The 18,870-nt window shown below is 44.1% G+C and overlaps 1 protein-coding gene across 1 annotated transcript in view; it reads right to left on the bottom strand.

Moving 5' to 3' along the window:
• Positions 1 to 18,870, bottom strand: part of HHIPL2 (HHIP like 2) — a 212,794-nt gene that overhangs the window by 20,367 nt on the left and 173,557 nt on the right. The gene's annotated exons all lie outside the window — the stretch shown is intronic.

The raw sequence follows: 18,870 nt of genomic DNA, 5'->3' as shown, positions 1-18,870 counted from the left end.
TTTCTGGGTTGCTGTCTTCCTGTTCTTCATTATTATAACACGTTTTTGTTCTTCCACAGTTTTGTGTTGTGTTCTGTTTTGTTATTAAGTGCCACTTTGCTGTTTTTTTAGCTGTTTACTTTAAATATGTCACACATGTTGATATATTTACAACCAAAAACACCACATGCCTTGGAAATTCTGGAGAAAAGGAACCATTTAACACTTTATAAAGCGGTAAAATAGCACTTCTACAACTCTTCAACCTCTAAGACACCAGTCAGCCCACAAATGTTCATGCCACCTGTACATGATACTGCCCCTGCTGCCAGCTTACCTAAAGTGCTCTGGGTGCTCAACCTGCAGGTGTGCCTGCTTTCAGCAAATAAGTGAAACACTTTCCCTTTGCATCTGTGCTTATTTTGGATGCGGGTACACCTACAGTCAGTGTGCCTCCCCCCGGGGTGACTGCTGCCAGGAGGGAAATGAGGTTACATTGACACTCAGCTATGCTAATGCTGACAGGTGAAGTCACTTACTGTACATTCCTGCAAGGGGATCTCTGACTCTTATTTGAAGTGCAGGCCAAATGCTGCCTGCATTGTGAGAGACAGACTGGCTGTTTCAAGCAGCTGCTGCTCCTTTCACTGATGCTCTGCCCCCAGGGCAGGCCGAGTTTACAGCTGCCCTGGCGGCAGCACATTATATGTAATAGGGTGCACTGGTCCTATTTGCACCTGGTGCACCTCAATAAGGGTGTGCATTGGCACAACCAGGGACAGTGCACATTTCCCACAATGCAGCCCTTGGTGTCTGACTTCTGAACCTTTGAACCGCTGACTAGAAACCTGTTAAATTGTCCAGGATGTATTCACAAAACTATTTTTAAAATTGTATTATCAGCTTATTGTAGGATTGGTCATTTGTCCGGTCAGCTGCTGTAAATTTACTTTTAGGGCCTGTCCATACAGTGGACAAGATGGAAATGTACACATGGTGAAAATGTGTATTCGTACATTAAACTTTATATTTACCAGAAATATGTTTTGTGGGTTCCAACTTTTCCACATCATATACTGGATGTCCATGTTCAAGAAATTCAACTACTCATAACACACACTAAATCAGTAACTCTATGAGTTACTGCACAAACTGTACAAAGCAGAGACTGGTAACACAAAGAAGCACACACCATTCTGTGGTTCAAGGCTGTGAGAATAGGCATTGACACCACATTTATTAGCTCTGTCATTTTTTGGTATCTCAAAACAATGAATAAGGTAGTGTGACACCTGTTATTAAAACAGAGCATCAAGGACCCACAATACATATCTCATGCCCTCAGTAGACAATTTTCATTCAGTCAACTCTCCCCAATGGATCCCTGCACTGGGTCACCGTAGGAGGCCAGTCCTGTGGCAGGGATACACCTATTAGCCACTAGGTATGGCTTCAAGAGGGGGAAATGGCACATCAGGTTTTGACAAATGATATCCCTGAGGGGGATTACAGTCTTCTTCCCTTGTGAGGAGGAGGATTAGGTGTTGACTGTTGGAAATGACCCTTTCTGCAGGGTTACTCTCAAACCTTTTGCCTTTCTCCTCCTATTTTTCTGACCTTTTTATTGGCTTCAGACCTCTGGGAACTTTACCACTGCTAATCAGTGCTAAGGTGCGTGTGCTCTCTACTTTAAAACATGGTATGATTAGCTTACACCTGTCTGGCATATTTAATTTACTTATAATTCCCTTCTAGAGTGGTATCCCATATACCCAGGGCCTGTAAATTAGATGCTACTAGTGGGCCTGCTGCATTGATTGCGCCTCCCACAGAAGTAGCCTTTCAAATCTGTCTCAGGCCTGCCATTGCAGTGCCTGTGTGCACAGTTTACTGCCTCTTTGACTTGGCATTTCAAACTACTTGCCAAGGGCAAACTCCCCTTTTGTTACACCTAAGTCACCATGAGGTAAGCCCTAGGTAGCCCTAGGGGAAGGTTGCTGTGTAAGTAGAAAGTACGGCATGTACTATTATGTTTTGCGTGTCCTAGTAATGAAACATAGCCTATTTCATTTTTCACTACTGTGAGGGCTGTTCCTCTCATAGGTAAGCATTGGAAATTCCCTTATATACTTTTTAAGTTTTAATTTATGATCAGAAAGGAGTAGTGTTTTCATGTTTGGTATGTTTGGAAAGGTGGTGAGAAATCCTGCTTACTGCTGTAGTTGGATTTTACACTAGTATTTTAGAAATGTCTCTTTTAGAAAGTGGGCATTTCGTTGTGCTTACAACTCTATGTGCTCTGCAGCCTGACTCCAATCCACCTCCAGGGCTGAGTGAGAGATACACTTTGTGCATACTTTTCCGCAGCCACAACACAGGAAAGACTGGGTGTGTGAGGACATACATCTGCATTCATCTGCATACTGATAGTCTTCCTGGGCTGTAAGAGGGAGAGGTGGTTCACACCTTACATGTTAATAGGTTGTGTCCTGCCTTCACACAAAGGGCTGATTTACTCCCTAGTGATGTCTGGAGCCAGGGCTGGGCTGAAAGGGGTTGGCTGGAAACTTGAAATGGTTCCTTTGAAGTCACCTCCTACATCAAAGCATTTTTCAGAGCACTTGTTTTCAGAGCACTTTTGGAACTTTGACAGAATCTCTGTCAGAAGGACTGCTGTGCTGCTCAAAGGACTCATATGACCTGCTCTTCTGCTGTTGCCCTGCTGCCTGTTACTTGCAGGGTGGCCTAAAGGACTCTCTGGATTGCTTTTCTGTTTGTTACACTGCTGCAGGCTGCTCCCTGACTCGGTTCTGCCAGAGGTCTGCTGTTTTCCCAGAAGGGACCTCCATTTGGACTACCTGCCTTATGTGCTGGCCTGCTGCTTGCTATTCCCCTCGGTGCCCCGCACCTAGCGCTCCAGAGGCTTGCTGGATGCCCCCTCCTCCCTCAGAGTGGGAAACACCCAGAACAATGACTCCTTAACCACGAAGTCGTGGAAAACGAAAGCGAAACAATGGTTTCGTTTTCCACGACTTCCTGGTTTTCGTGCCTTAACCATGCATGTGTGAACCACGTACATGCGTGGTTAAGGCACAGAAGAAGGGAGTTGATGCGGTGAAGGAGGAGGTAAGTTGGGCTGGGACTGGGGCTGTTTTTTTGGGGGCGGGGTGCTTGGGGTGATTAGGGTTTAGTGGGAGAGGGGGGTCAGGGTTTAGGTTTTAGGGGTGGGTTGGGTTGGGGTGCTTTAGGTTTTAGGGGCGGGGTGGGGGCTTGGGGTATTTTAGTTTTTGGGGGTGGGGTGGGGGCTCGGGGTAATTAGGGTTTAGGGGGAGGGAGGGGTCAGGGTTTAGGTTTTAGGGGTGGGTTGGGGTGCTTTAGGTTTTAGGGGCGGGGTGGGGACTCGGGGTATTTTAATTTTTGGGGATGGGGGGCTTGGGGTGATTAGGGTTTAGGGGAGGGTCAGGGTTTAGGTTTTAGGGGTGGGTTGGGGGATTGGGGTGCTTTAGGTTTTAGGGGAGGGGGTTGGGGTTGTGGTAATTTTGGGGGTGGGGGTTGGGGTGGTTGTGGGGGTGGGGTGTTGCAGTAATTTTTAGGGGTGGGGGGCTGGGGGAAGCATGCTGGAACTGTGCATGCTGATCACCATTGCCTTTACTAGGAATGCCTTGACAATGCAAAATCGTTGTAAAGGCATTCGTGGTAAAGGCATTAGTGATACCGACAAGTTTGTTGTTCCGAACTCGTTGTTGAGCCATGGGTGCTTGAAGCACTCGTGGTTTCGAGATATAACCCCTCAGAGTCCCTGTGCAAGTGGGACTGCCATGTGGTTCTGAGGCTGACTGATCTTATCTCTTTAGAAAAGTGCATGGAGAGCACTTTATGTGCCCACTTCATTTTGTGCCACTAACAGATGTGTGCAACCGGTGCATAGTGAGTGCTTTATTTTCTGACCTCTTCCAAGGAGACAGTGAGTGGTAAGTGATTTGCCCCCCCATCACCAGGGCAAGGGTCTCACTAAGGACTGGTGTGTCCCTCTCCTGCCTCCTGCTGAGCCCTGACCTCCTGCTAAACAAGTAGTGTGGGGACTTCCAGATGCTGCAGGCTGTGGAGCAGCAGTTTGCTGAGAGAGAGAGCTGCTGCAGCACTTCCCAGCATGGCCTAAGGGAACACGTCACCTGGGCAACACCTTGAAGCATGTTGGAGACTTTCCCTGGCAAGGCCCCTCCTCCATGGGAGCTGCAGAGCAAAGAAGTTTGCCACTCCTTCAGCTGACGACAGCAACTCTCCCAGCAGTGGCCACTCAGTGGTGGCCTCGCCTCGACAAGGAGAAGAGCAGGGTGGGCACCAGCTGCAGTCAAAAGGACCAGATCCCGAGGGGCGCGGGGACTATCCTGAAGGTACTGTGCTTCCGGGTAGGAGCTGTGGGGTCCCCGTGGCTGCTGAGCCCTATGCAGCAACACACCATGATTCATTTAGGAATTTCCCCTTTTGCCAGCATTGTGTGCTCACTTCCTCAGGACAAACCTGAACCCTCACAAGGATTCAGTGGGACTTTGGTTCTCACACATCAGAGGTCTGTCTGTGGGACCCCTCTCCCTAGAGATTACCACTTACAACCAAAATGGGAGTGCAGGAGCTCCCGTGCCCTACATCTTACCCATGAGTGCACTACCCTGGGCAATGTTCACCAAAGTGCACATAATTAGTCAAATAGGAGCGCACGTGCGCTATGCCCGATGTTGGGTGACTATAGGTCATAATTTATGTGTGTCCTTCTTTATTCACAGAACTGCTACATTTCATGCCCTAATGTTTTGTCATGTATATTGTTTGGATTCTGGTAGCATCGGGATAATGAGTAATGTCACTATACTTACATAATATGTAAGGCTATCATGCTTCATGTGTTCATGGTGCCACTGGGGGTTTATGTGGTACAACCTGTAATGATTCCCAGGCTTTACTGCTGTCTGCTCTAATGGTGTGGTGTAGGCCATTCTGATACCAGCGTAATCAGGAAAACGAATACTATTCCAGTCATTGAACAGTATGCACTGTCTGCCTAAGTTATGATGTTTTGGTCTAATGATATATCTACAAAATAAGACATATATTTTTTATATAATCCAGTGTGGTCTCTTTTGTGGTGTTTTCATTGTGTTACAGGTGTAAGTCTGTTGCACAAATGCTTTACACATTGCCTCTGGGGATAGGCCTAACTGGTCTGTGCCATGCTACCAGGGGACGAGCACAGGTTATCTTTGGTGTGAAAGTTACTTGTCTTGACTAAAGTGGTGGGTTCTGACTACCCCATTTCTAATATGTATCCTCAATCACTCACTGGGGGGAGGGAGCATGCTCAGTTGACACCAGGGTTGTATATTTTTGTTTTAGAGAAGAATAGGGTTGAACTGGTCCGTCTAATCACAGTCCTTAGACAGACCCCTAAAGATCGAACAGTCCTTCAGCATCCCCAAGGGGCAGATTTGGGGATTACATCCAATCTGCCCTTTTAGGGAGGCAGATATAATCCACTATACACCATAGCTGTTTTATTTATTATAATAAAAATGAGGTTAGGGCCAGCCCATCCAAGCATCAGGATGTACCCCCACTTTAAATCCCCCCAAAACTGTCTCCCCCCCATAAGACCTTTATGGATGGATGGATATTAAGTTATGTTAAATAAGGCAGTGTGCTAAATTAGGGAGGGATTTTGGTTTTGGTTCCCACCTCTGGCAGACCGTCAGGGTAGAAGACTTGCAGTGTGATTGTCCCTGTTAGGCCCTTTCAGGAGAGGCTGTATATGGTTTTGTCGAGAATAATTTTGTTAGCTGTCATATGTTTGATCTATTTTTTATTAAACGTTCTGATGAAGGCAGTAGACCTGACTTATTTATTGTGCAGAGCATATAGTAAAGCAATTAGGCTGTTAAGGATGAATTATTATTATTACACTGTGGATTAACTACACAATCTTTTTAAGGTGGCTACCACTTCAATGTTTAATTTTTAATATATGTTTTATTACAAGCATATGCCCACCATATTTAGAAGGCAGCATTTTTTCTTATTTCTACTTTTTTCTTCTAATGCATCTTGCATATGGTTGTTGCGTTTGGATGGCTGTTTGATGTGGATGGATGAGCAGTTGAATGTAAGAATAAGTCAGAGAGTGGATGAAAGGACGCGTGAGTGCAAGCATGAGTGACAGAACAGTGTGTCGGTATGATAAGTTACTGAATGCCTAAACTCACCAGTGACTAAAAAGACACTTTGAATTATAAGCCAAACCTATTGGCAATGCCGGCGTTTACGCAAAAACACTTGTTTCGCTCTTTGATACTGAATCCCAACGAGTCAGATAAATGCAGCGCTTTCCGAACATTTAACTTGGCTCCTAAATTATTAAAGTGGGAAAAATATCATAGTATTCTATCTAAAATGATACTTGCGACTTTTGTCACAGACAAATTGTAACATTTCCATTTGGCACTCCCCTCTTTCACGAATAACAGCTTTTACATCTCAGATAGATGGTTGTTTTCAGACCTGTACACATTTCACTATTAAATCATTCGCCCTTCACTGCAGTGTAACCTTCTGTCCAAATACATATTTAAAAGGAAAAATAAAAAAACAAGGAGATTTTGAGAGTTTAACATCTATCATCTCTTTTAAAGAAGAAGCGAACTTTACTTTCTGATGTGTAAATATGGACAGAATTGCAAACAAGTGTCTATTCATCACTAATTCTACCTTTAAGTACTTTTCATACACCCTTTTTTTAAACCTGTCTCCAATGGAGTCTCGTCTTCTCAAAGAAATTTCAGAATAGCAATAATCACTCTCGCATTATGGGAATTACTATTTTAGTGGAAACAAGAGCAGATGGAAAGACCTCATTCCTGCGTCCTTCAGTTTGCACATCTGACACCCATGCATCTTTCAAATACTGATATTAATGTTCTACACTCCTGCTTTTAGTACTCCAGTTCTACTCTAACTTGTGTCTTAGGAGGAAGAAGGGAGGAGAAAAAAGAAGGAAGACCAGAAACAGCAGGGCACATTATAGTGGGACCCAAAAATGAAACCCTAGAACTGGATAGTAGGAGTTGGACTTCGGTTTTGCCACGCCCAGGGACCCACAACGTACGTCTTGGCACGTGGTTGGATGCAAGAATGTCTCAGTCATTCGCTCTCAGTCACTCTAGTGTCGTTCATGCATACAACCACCTATTGATTTTGTCGATCCGCAATATCACACGCACACACAAACTCACCAATCACTGAAGAGGCACATTGGATTCTGAGCTAGGCACCTTGGCTTTGGTGCTAGTTTGTGAGTGGTGTGTGAGTGCTTCGGGTTGTGTGTGAATCCTAGTTTGTGAGGGGTGAAGGGGGGCTGTTGCTAGTGTGAGAATATGCTGTTAGTAGTATTTTCCACTTTGAGGTATGCGATTGCTTTCATCTGACAGATTGATGACTACTAATCTGTATGGCGTGTGAGAGTGCTTCCGGGAGTGGGTGACTGCTACTCTAATGAGTGTGGGAGTGCTGTCAGTAGTGCAAGAGTGCTAGTATATGGTGGAAGTAAGGATGTTTCTTGTAATGTATGACCGTTAGCTTGTGAGGGTTGTGAGACTGCTCCTGGTTTTAGGACATGTTTTATTTTCTACCAAAAAGGCTTTAACCGTTTACCTTTTGTTTTCATAAAGTCTATGGTTGAAGTCATTCTGTGTACTTACGGGACAATGGATGAGTCGTATTCCTGAAGGAACAATGGAGCATTCATTTCTAAGTGGAGTTTCTCTCCCTGTGCTTGTGATACTTGATGGTCTGCTTCACAAAGAAGGTGGCCTAATGAGTGGGGGTGGGGGTGGGGGATTAATGACCCATGCTGCCCACTTAGTCCATTTATTTACTTTAGAAAACCCTTGCACTGTGATATGCGGCATGTGTCCTGCCAATTAACCCCACATCTTTATTATAGGCTTCCCTACATTGTGCGCATAAATGATATCACCAAGCAGAAATTGCACCCTGGAACAGAGTCTCATCTTCAGCCTTTGGGACGTTAGTTCTTGCAGACCCTCACCTTGACCGCTAGGGATCTACTTCGAGCCTCATATGAACAGCACTGCAGCAGCTTATATCAGCTGCTCTGCCTGGCTGACCCTGGTGTCAGTGCTCCTGTGCATTTATCCATGCATAATGTACGAGTGTAGCAAAGTGCCCATGATAGAGCGTTCCGTACAGATAATTTTACTCGTATCTTGGACGCTCTTTAGGCCGATTAATCTTTTGGCTAAGTGGGACCCTCTTCACCAGTGATCAGTCAATTTAGTCAAATCGATAATCAATTACGAACATAAGCAATACCCTGATCAAAATAACACTTAACAATTAATCCAGAATACATTTCGGCGAACCCTGACCTTTCAGTCAGGAATAACCACATCAGTTTATTCAAAGTTAGTGAATTTATTTCCCTATATTAACAAAGCTAGCACAATATAGATGTGTCTCAACACCAAATGATATACGTAAATGAACATTAATAGCTGTCCATAACGGCGAAACAGGTGCAATCTATGCAACATTTGAATAACAAGGCATTCGATAATAGCAATGCAAATCACCAAAACTATAATCTGTAATGAGCTAATTGCATACATTTAGTCAGCATAACAAGGTCTCAAATTGCATCGTGCAACAAAAGGAATCCTCATCTAACCTCAAATTAGCATCGGCATGTGGGACTTCATGCAAAAACAATTTAGCAACATTAATTTAGAAAAACTCCTAACTAGGGATCTTGTCAAAATCAGCAGTTGGTTACCTAAAAGAAACACAATGCAATTGTACAATTTCCTTTCATATTTACCAATTACGATCAGCATACAAGGAAGTCTTCGTCTCACAGGTACCGTTTCTCGATCAGCATGGGACGGGGCAAAGGGGCAGGGTGGACGGGGCAATTGCCTCACGGCGGCAAGATAAACTACTACTTCATGCAAAGGGACAAATCAAAGTTAAAGTCTCTAGGGCCAGAATCATTTAAAGTCTCTTTCTCTCGATTAGAGAAAGCATGAAAGTCTCTTTCAAAATGGCGTCGCAGCAAGGTGGGCCATATTAGCTGCAAAATGGTGCAATGGGTGCGATGTCGGGTAATAGCTGGTAATGGCTGCAGAAGCTGCAAATGGCTGCTTTCTTCCTTGTGCACCTGGTTTAAATAGACAACAGTTCAAATCCAGTAGGGTCTTCCATTGGAGGGTTCATAGGTTAGCTTCAAATTGTCCAATCAAAGACAACAGTTCCCAAGCTTTTACTTAAGCATACATTATCCTTGGAGACGGGTACGCAAGTTGCAACATTTTATACCAATTAACTCACTTTCAGAGCTTCCATTGTCCGCACCTGCAGATTGACCTTGGAGCAAAGAGAAAAATGCCAAGCTGGCACGAAACCTTAAGATAAGCATGTGAACGATCTCAGTGGAAAAGTACAGCTTCAAGCAGAAATACACGTTTAATAGCACATTGGAAAAATACGGGCATCTAAATCGTGAGACCAGGCTACTAGGCCGAAGCCTCCACTAAAGTTATGCTAAGTTAAAACATTTCAAACAAGCAAATCATAGCACACGTTCATGATTATGTCGGATTAGTGCAATTCTAATACACCACGTTATATAAAGCACGCTTATAAATGTTGGCAAACTACTCTGAGGGCACATTTTGTCCCCGTACAATCTTTATTAGTTCGGTTAAAGTCACACATGATTATTTCACACTACGTTTATGCGCTAATAAATGTAAAACCTTCATTTCAGCTTCATCAATCCCTCCTCTGATGACTACTTGTCATCACACAAACCTTTCCCACAAATTTTATTCCATTAAAATTCTGTCAGTTCTCTTTTCCTTTTAATTCCCCTAGTTTTTGCTTTGTATTCTTCTGCCATTCTTTTCATCATTTTCTCTTCCTTCCTTCTTTTAATTCTTTCCATTATCATTATTATTCCTCTTTTAATTCCCCAAATTCCAAAAATGCAAATTAGAACTATTAGAATTCCCTGTATTATTTTTAGCAATATTCCATTCCAAATTCCCCCAATCCAATTTCCCACTGAGGCAAGTCCTTTTCCAACCTTCTCCCACACTCCTGGTTCTTTCAGTTCCTTCAAATCTGCACTCTCTTTTGTTAGATTAGCAAGCATAGTTTTGATTTTCACACTGTTATCTGGAATATACGTGCAACAGTGTTGTGCACCAAGCATTTTGCAAACGCCGCCATCCTTTGCTAAAAGAATGTCTAAAGCAAGCCTGTTTTGAAGAGTCATAGCTCTTTCCGCTGCAAGTTCAGCATCTATCAGGATTATAGCACCTGAAAACTTTGTCAACATGTTATCCACTATAGTAGACAACTTTCTTATTTTGATGGAATTTAACACAACTCCCAATGAAGGAATCATGGCTCCAAATATATCTCCTACCACGGCAGCTGCGGTCTCTCTTTTCTGGATACGATGGGATCCAGATGTCTTTTGAATCATCGATAGGTCATCCAGTTGATAAACTTTTGGGAACACTATACCCAAATAACACCTTCCCCACCATCCCTTTGGAAGACGATAATAGGCATTATACCCACAAATGTAATATACACCTGGAATGACAGGGTCAAGTCCGTTCATCATGAATGTCCATTTGGCCTTAAAGATAAACGTGTGTTTACACTCACTCGCTCCTACAAAAACGTTATCATAATAAGATTCACCTCGATATATACAAAATTTCCCTACATGCCAAGCATCTAAAGCTATTCTCCCTTGTGTTTTTATTGCAGCAAAATCATAATTATCTACTGAAGTCCTCTTATGTAGCTCTTTTTCTAATTTTGCATTCATTTGTGCCCTTCTATCATCTGTGCGATCTAAAAAGCTTATTTCTACTGCAGAGAGCGAGCAGGTAAGATTTTCCCTATGAGCGTGAGCCGTTTCAAAAGGTTGCATTGGCTCGAAAAATTCCCTCATTATTTTAGCATCCCAATCTTTAGCAATCTGGCTTAGCTGCGCTATTATAGGAACATATGCAAAGGTAACATCATAATTCGAGTAAAAATACTGTATGTTAGTTTGACCATAAAATCTAGACATTACTATACTACATGTAATCCCGTATGTAAGAGGCATGTGGTGATAAGTCACCCCTTCCTTTACTGATGTCGGTATCTGTGTACACACATAACAATCTTTCGCATCCATAGTCTCAACATATTCTGTTAATAAGCGATAGAAAACATTATACGAAAGTTCTTTCTTATCATGCAAGTGTCTCTCATCTAATTCTAGTCTTTTCAATGCGGTTAGTTCAGTGACAGTAACAGGAGCAAAAGTGGAAGCATCGATTTTCTCATTCTCACCCTTACCATGCATTCCAAGCACTATTGCCATTATTATTAGTACACATGCAATTACCAAGCCTATACACACATATTTACAATATTTCTTTCTACTCTTTTGCGTCATGATCTGTATAGAATCAGAGAGCTAGAAGCACCTAAAAAAGAAACTATTTAGCAATTCAGTTACAAAGCTGAACGAGCGCAATGTTCACACAGTTTTCTTCAAGAGGCCAGTCATTTATCGGTTAGCAGCATTTGTCTCAATTCGGCAATAACTCAGTCTCTATTCGGCAATAACTCAGTACTCAGTCCTTTTTTTTTTTCTTTTTTTTTTTTTCTTTTTTTTTTTTTTTCTCAAAGTTGTCTCAAATCGGGTTTAAGAGTCAATCAGGTTTTCAAAAGTCTTATCAGGTTAGCAAATGACTCATCCGGTTTAGCAATGTCTCAGCTGGTTGTTTGTATCACGTTGGATTGTAGCAAGCAATATCATTTATTACCCTTTCAATCGACAGAGTCCATAAAACTTTTCTTTTCTATTGGTATCTCTTCTTCTTCGTTCTCGAGGCTTAGAGATACAAATTCGTCAGTCCAGTCGTCATTGACTGCATATGCCCATTCTGGACCGGAATATCTCCTGTTCGGTATCCTTTTTCTTTTCAATTTTGCTTCTCTTTTCGATTCTGCCTCGCTGGTACTTTCCTCTTTGGCCAAGTCTTTTCCTTCACTTGAGGATGGTACCACGACAGACACTTCTTTTCTTTTCTCTTTCACTTTTGGCCTTTCTCCGTCGTTCAAACTTTCTTTAGTCCTTTGTTTTATTGGCGATATACTTAGCCTCCTCTTTGCACCATGTCCATTTGATGGACCTGCGATCTTTTCTGTGGAAGCTTGAACTGTCTCGTTCTGTTCTACCTTGTCCCCTCCTTCTGGGGAATCAATCACGTTCTCCTTTTCTTTTTCTGTATCGCCTGCTTCTGGGAAAGCCCTCCTCTGATCAGGCTCTCCTGCTTTTTCACCTTTTTCGAGCCCTTCGTCACCGTTACTTTCGTCAGGCTCTTTATCACTTTCAGCTGCTTCAGGTTCTTTGTCACCTTCAGCTGCTTCAGGCTCTTTGCTACCCTCAGCTGCTTCAGGTTCTTTGTCACCTTCAGCTGCTTCGTCGCTGTCTGAGGTTTCTCCTTGGTCTTCCCCAAGTGAGTCTGTTGCTTCGTCCTCAGAGAATATCTCTCTCTCATCCGTTCATGCCTGTTCGCTTTCAGTTTGGTTTTGCTCTGTCTCAGCGCTCAGCACTGTTTTATCAGGCACTGGCAGTTTCAGCGCTTCAACTTCCTCATCTGTGGGACACAACACTTTCTTTGTGTGACTGGCGTGAATCCAGTTGGGAACTCCCGCACACTTCACAGCGGTAGTTGTTGTCAGGATCACTTGGAAAGGGCCTTTCCAACGGGGTTCCAGACACGACTTTCTCACGTGCTTCTTTACCACGACCCAGTCACCTGCTTTCAGTGTGTGTCCTGGACCTTGGATCGGTGGCAAGGTGGTTGCTTCCACCTGGTGAGAGAAAGAGCGAACCACGTCAGCCAGACCTTTGCAGTAGTCTAACACCATATCATCTGTAATATTCAAAAGCGCGTTTGCGGGAACTGCAGGAAGTCTCATAGCCCTGCCCATGAGAATTTCGTGCGGAGACAATCCAGTCTTTCTATCAGGGGTGTTTCTCATTGACATTAGCACCAAGGGCAATGCGTCAGGCCATTTCAAATTTGTCGATGCACATATTTTCGCCATTCTTGATTTCAGTGTACCATTCATCTGCTCCACCAGTCCTGAGGCTTCAGGGCGATAGCTACAATGCAGTTTTTGCTCAATGTTCAGCGCTGCGCAAAGTAACTTTATCACCTCGTTACTGAAGTGACTTCCCCTATCTGATTCTAAAGAGATCGGGAATCCGAAACGTGGTATCAACTCTCTCAACAATAGCTTTGCAACTGTAAGGCTGTCATTTCTACGTGTGGGGTATGCCTCAATCCAGTGACTAAAAATGCACACAATCACCAACACATACTTCAGACCTCCATGCACAGGCATCTCAATGAAGTCCATCTGCATCCTACTAAATGGGCCACTGGCCCTGCCAATGTGGCTCGCGTTCACAACTGTTCCCTTTCCTGGGTTCATATGCTGGCAAGTGACACATCGATGGCAAACTGCTTCTGCAGCTTGACGAAATCTGGGGTTAAACCAATCAGTTTTGAACAATCTTATCATGGCATCTCTCCCTAGGTGAGCTTGCCCATGATAGAACCGCGCAAGCTGTGATAAGAGACTATTTGGCAAAACAAATTTTCCCTCATTTGAAACCCATAACTCATCTGGTCTCTTTATACATTGTGATTTAATCCAGGAATCTCTTTCATCCTCCCTAACGTTATTCTGTAATGCTTTTAGTTCATCTATTGTATCTACGACCTTCAAGGCAAATGCTTCAGCTGGTTCGAGTTCTGGTTCACTTATCGAATTCCATTCATCTCTGAGTAATACACAGTTCAAGGCACAAAATCTTGCGACTTGATCCGCATATGCATTTCCCAGAGAAACATAGTCCTGTCCTTTTGTATGAGCACTACACTTTACCACTGCAACTTCGGCTGGCATTTGGATGGCGTGTAACAATTCCCTTATTCTCTCCCTGTTTTTCACTGGGGATCCTGAAGAAGTCAGGAAACCTCTCTGTGACCATAGTTGTCCAAAGTCGTGCACAATTCCAAACCCGTACTGACTATCGGTGTAAATGGTGACTTTCATCAATGCAGACAGTTGACATGCTCTTGTAAGGGCTACAAGTTCTGCTACTTGTGCAGAATAGACTCCTTGAAGCCAGGACGCTTCCAAGACACCTGTTACAGTACATACAGCATATCCTGCTTTCAAAATTCCCATCCCATCTCTTAGACATGAACCATCAACGAAAACAATTTGGTCATTTTCATCAAGCTTAGTATCCTTAATGTCAGGTCGAGGTTTTGTGCAAAATTCAGTCACCTGAAGGCAGTCATGTTCGACGTCTTCAGCGTTCTCAATTTCAGCATTTTCACCGGGAAGCAAGGTTGCTGGATTCAACGTAGTGCACCTTTTCAGCTGCACATTCGGTGAGCCCAGAATTATCGTTTCATACCTTGTGAGTCTTGCTCCAGTCATGTGTTGCGTTCGGGAGCGGGTCAAAAGTATCTCAACTGAGTGAGGGACCATGACTGTCAATGGGTGTCCCATCACTATTCCTTCACTCTGAGTGAGGCTGATACCAACTGCAGCTACGGCGCGCAAACACCCTGGAAGTGCTGCTGCGACCGGATCCAAAGTAGCTGAAAAATACGCTACTGGTCTGTTTATGCCACCATGGGCTTGAGTCAAGACAGACAAAGAACATGCATCACGTTCATGACAAAACAATGTGAAAGGCTTCGTGTAATCAGGCATACCTAAAGCTGGAGCCCTGCACATGCATTCTTTCAATTCGATAAAAGCATCCATCTCATCTCCTTTCAGCTCAATTTGATCCAAGGCATCCTTCTGGGTCAGCTTCAGTAAAGGTTTTGCTAGAGTTGAGAAGTTGGGAATCCACTGACGACAGTAGTCCACCATTCCCAAAAACTTCCTCACTTCCCTCCTTGTCTTTGGTGGACTCATTTGAAGTACACTCGTTATTCTTTCCTTCATTATTCTCCGTGACCCTTTCTCTATCTGGTGACCCAAGTATTTCACTTTCTTCTGACAGAACTGCAATTTGGAAGGAGACACCTTGTGTCCATTCCTTCCCAAATGGTTCAACAGAGCAATGGTATCGGCTGTGCAGCCACTTTCTGTCTTTGATGCAATCAGTAAGTCATCGATGTACTGTACTAGGGTTGACTCGAATGGCAATTCTAATGCTTCCAAGTCTTTCTTTAGAATCTGATTGAATATTGACGGTGACTCAGAAAACCCTTGAGGAATTCGACACCAACTGTACACTCTGTCTAAGAATTTGAAACAAAAGAGAAATTGGCTGTCCTCATGAAGAGGCACCGAAAAGAACGCTTGTGACAAATCGATGACTGAGAACCACTCAGCATCGCAAGGGACTTGAAACATTATCACAGCTGGATTTGGTACGACAGGGCAACACTTGACTATGATGTCATTTATTTTCCTCAAGTCCTGCACAATTCGGACCTTTCCACTTGGCTTTATTAGTCCCATGATTGGTGAATTACATGGACTGCTTAACACTTCTTTCAGTACTCCCTGCTTTACAAATTCGTCAATGAGTTGGGCAACTTTCATGAGGGTGTCTTGTGCCATGTGGTATTGTGGGGTCTGGGGAAAGGTTGCATTGGGCTTTACAGTCACTTTCACTGGTTCCACTCCTTTCATCAATCCCACCTCTTTCCCTGTCATATCCCACACTTCCTTTCCGACTGTTTCCCGTAATTCAGCTGGAATATCTTCTTCAGTTATCATCGGGAAGAGACAAATCAGAGGATACTCTTCATCAACAGTTTCCATCTCATCCCCCTCTACACTGTCCTCTTCTTCTCCATCACTGCTCGTCTGAATTTTAATTCCCTCGTTCGAACACATAATCGAACAACCCAATTTGCACAATAGGTCTCTCCCTAACAGTGCTATCGGGCTTGAGTCACATACCACAAATTTATGTAGCCCTTGATAGTTACCAATGCTGACTGGTACCGGATCTGTAATTGGGTTTGTCAGGTGCCTGTTTGCTACTCCCACCACTTGAACTGTTCTCCCTGAGAGTGGCAAATTTGGTACTTCAATGCTCTTAACAGTTGAACGTGTGGCTCCTGTGTCAACCAAGAATGAGACACGATGACCCATTACTCTTCCCTCCACGTACGGACCCTTTTGATCAACTTCCAAGGATGCTGCAAGCACCCAATCTCCTTCCTCTCCTGAACTTTCACTCTCCCATACATTGTTTATTCCACTCTCACTGTGTAATGGGAACTGTTGTACGGTGTCATTTGTATTCATTACCTGACCCGAGACCTGTGGAGGAACCATCACTTGCTGCTGACTCATTGGTGCCAAAGGTATTTGCATTTGCTGATTAGGTACCATGGGAAACTGCTGTTGCATTGGCTGCATTTGCGTCATCTGCATACGGGGCATCTGCATCTGCTGCGGCTGCATGGGCTGTAATCCCTGTAGCTGATTTATGGTCTGAAAATTTGGGTTTGGACCTCTCATTTTCGGTCCCCTCATTGTCTGAAATGCATTGACATCATTGTTTTGCTGACCAACACCTGCACCTTCCTGCACCACCATCGGGCACTCGCGTTTCCAATGACCAACGATTCCGCACACGTGACATGGCATCACCTTTTTCAATGCCTGCACACCATTCGGAGTCACAACAGTGTTCAAATCCGGACCATTATTTCCAAAACCTCCTCTGCCTCTGCCTCTCGCCTGTGGCTGAAACGTCATATTTCCCTGCAACTGCGGCTGCGGTTGCGGTACCTGTTGTTGGAACCCTTGCAACCCTTGCAAACCTTGCAGACCTGTCTGAGCTGCTTTAAGCTGCATCATCATCACTTTCTCTTTCAACCTTTTCTGTTTCACTTCAATTTCGTCGCTACAGTATTTCGCATAATTCAACACCTCATCAATAGGTTTCGATTGCCAACAAATCAAATGCGACTTTATCATCTGACTTATCTCCGGTCTCAGTCCTTCCACAAATCTAAACACAAAATGAAGCATGTCCTTCGCCTCTATTGTTTCCGTGCCACTGTAGTTCTTGAACGCCTTCAACAACCTCTCATAGTAACTATGAATCGACTCTTTAGCCTCTTGGGCAGTTCGATCGATCTTCTGCCAATCCACATTTTTCGCGGCAACCTTCGTCTTCAAATGCTCAATCACCTTATAGTACAGGCTCATCACCATAGGTGATGGTGCACCCGTATCCCTGTCTCTCTCCGGTTCACTTGTCGGCCAACCTACAGCTCTTTTGCAATCCTCCCACAAATCTGCCGGAACCACAATCTCAAAGAGAGTGTTCAGGTCTTCCCAGAGACATTTTGCAAGCTTCACAAACCTGTCAGTCTGTTGATACCATTCAATCGGTTTCTCTCTCAGTTTGGGAAAATCATCCGTAAAAGACTGAATGTCGCTTCTATGCCATGGTACATGTATTAATTTTCCCCCTGCTGTCTCCCTCATTGGTAACATGGTTACTGCATCACTACTCTGTGGTCTTTTCTCGTTGAGCTCTGGGACACTGTCTTTCCGCTTTTCCTTTCTCTTTACCCATCTGCTTTCCCATTTGTCTAAGCACCTCCACACTTGTGCACTCTGCAACAATTCTCTAAGGTGGGCCTTCATGCCTGCTGATCTCATGTGTTCAAAATCTGTGGTCCCGAAATCCAACCTGTAGCTCCTGCTCAAGTGTTTTGTCTTATCTATGTCAACCCCGTTTTCGTCAGCTATTTCCTGAAAGCTTTTATGTACCTTGTTCACTTCTTTCGTAATCCTTGGACATAGATACCTCAACTCTTCCTCCGAGTAGGACTCTAACCTATTCACACCCATAGTCCCTTCCACCAATTCTTGTGCTTCCATGTTCAACCTGACCCTATTCAGATAATCTTCTCCCTTCCCACTGGCTGAGCTTTGTGTGGAATTCAGACTGTTGAACCACTGTGTCAGCTGTTGCGCATTCAACCCCATCAGTGTAGCGTTCACATCGACTGCCATTGATGGTTGCGGCAACTTTTCAGTGTTCGATGTTAGAGGTATTATCAGTGGGGGGCTCGACCTCACCACTGTCGACTGAGCACATATGGGACTAAACTCCATCAAGGACCCAGATCCAGTTGGTTGAGCCGCTATCGGAGTTATCCCTGGAGTGTTTTCTATGCACCTCCTTTCTGTCCCACTCTGCAGCATTGATCCCTGACCGCTCATACCTAAGTTAGGCTGACTGTACAAAGGTACCGGTGGACCTACAGTAATGGGTAGTGATATCGCGTCTGGGTTCTGTCCATTTCCCATGTTCTGAGACATGTTCATTCCCACACTATGGGTCATCATTGTCGGCATGCCCATCTGACTCCCCGTCATCTGAGCATGTGCGTTTCCCCCCTGCATCTGCTTTTGAGGCATCAAAAACTGGGTTGATTCAGCTTGTGTCATTGTTGGGTTGTGACCATTCTGTCCTCCCATTGCGGCTGGATCTAGAATCATTCCCGTACTATTGTCACTGCTGTAGTACCTTGGGATCTGCGGCTGATAATTTTCTGCTGGTTTCAACATGGGCACATCTGGATATATTCTCCTAACCTGCGGTATCTGCGGGGTGAACAGTAAACTCGGGTCCTTAGACCCCGATGATGCTCCTGAACTCTGAGTTTCACTGTTTTGTACCGGTGCCGGAGGGGCAGAACTGGTACTTGGACCTTGTCCACTCTCCGCATA

The sequence above is a fragment of the Pleurodeles waltl genome, chromosome 5, assembly GCF_031143425.1.
Source record: "Pleurodeles waltl isolate 20211129_DDA chromosome 5, aPleWal1.hap1.20221129, whole genome shotgun sequence".
NCBI lineage: Eukaryota > Metazoa > Chordata > Amphibia > Caudata > Salamandridae > Pleurodeles > Pleurodeles waltl.
The sequence above is the reverse complement of the archived record's forward strand: the minus strand, read 5'-3'. Positions and strand labels throughout refer to the sequence as shown.